The following is a 1,208-nucleotide window of genomic DNA, read 5'->3' as shown; positions in this document are numbered from 1 at the left end:
AGGTAGATATGGAGGATAGACTGTTACCCATGCAGCAAATCCCCCCTCTCCACATCGCTGAAATGGTCCAATGGAAAGGCAGAAGCCAGTACTGTTGGTTCCAGCAGTGTCACAGGAGTTGCCAGAACATGACTGTGTTCAGCCGTGAACTGCCTTAGGGACTCCAGCTCCGGATTTTGCCTCAAGGTTGACTCCTGAAGCCTTTTCCATAACTGGATGTAGCCACAAGGCAGTAGAGGTTTTGGATCAGAGTTTTCCTGCTCTCAGATGAGCTGCCTTCCCAGGCTATCGAGTCCCATCTACCCGGTAGATTCTGAGAACCACTCAAAGTTCTCAAAAGTTTCTCAAAGAAATTTTGAGAACCACTGGTCTAATTCACAGTGCCATCCATGCTGACTGTCAGTGGCTTTCAACCGATTCTTTTCCAGCCCTGCCTGGAGATGAATTGGACCAGGAACTGTCTAACTGTGTATGTGCAACCTCCTGATTTTAGAAATGGGCTATGTCAGAATGCCAGATGCAAGGGAAGCCACCAGGATGCAGGTCTCTTGTTATCAGGTGTGCTCCCTGGGGCATTTGGTGGACCGCTGTGAGATACAGGAAGCTGGACTAGATGGGCCTATGGCCTGATCCAGTGGGGCTGTTCTTATGTTAGCATGCATATGATCGTCTTCTGAGTTCAAGCCCCAATAGAGTTTTCCCTATTCCTTGTCAGTGTGCCGTGAGATGAAAGGGTAGAAAATGGCTGGTTGGCAACCTTCAGTCTCGAAAGACTATGGTATAAGCCTACAGCACCCAGTAGTCCCAGGCAGTCTCCCATCCAAGTACTAACCAGGCCTGACCCTGCTTAGCTTCTGAGATCAGATGAGATCAGGCATGTGCAGGGTAATTTAAGCATGATCCTTAAGGATATCCACAAGCTCCACCTCCAAATTTCCTGCAATTTTAGTCAAATCATGGCTCCCTTCTAAAAATCAGTTAGTAAGAGGGCTGCCACAGTGGTATTGGCGCCAGGACCTAGCTGTTGTTCAAGCGCTCCTTTGAATGCTGGTTATGTTTGTGTGTGTGTGTGATTTTTTTTATTGTCCTTTGTGCCAGAACCACCCTGCTCCAATCACTGGGAGGGCTTCTAGGTTAATGAAAGAGCAGTTGCTTTGCATGTAGTTAACTGTAGCCTCCTGACCTAAATGGGTCAATGGCCCAAGTCT

At 48.0% G+C, this 1,208-nt stretch overlaps 1 pseudogene; it reads right to left on the bottom strand.

Annotated features, from left to right (window-relative positions):
* Positions 1-783: 783 nt before the first annotated feature.
* Positions 784-902, bottom strand: LOC136637483 (5S ribosomal RNA; annotated as a pseudogene).
* Positions 903-1,208: the final 306 nt, after the last annotated feature.

The sequence above is a fragment of the Tiliqua scincoides genome, chromosome 1, assembly GCF_035046505.1.
Source record: "Tiliqua scincoides isolate rTilSci1 chromosome 1, rTilSci1.hap2, whole genome shotgun sequence".
NCBI classification, from domain to species: Eukaryota; Metazoa; Chordata; class Lepidosauria; order Squamata; family Scincidae; genus Tiliqua; species Tiliqua scincoides.
Note: the sequence above shows the minus strand (reverse complement) of the source record. Positions and strands in the feature narration are given on the sequence as shown.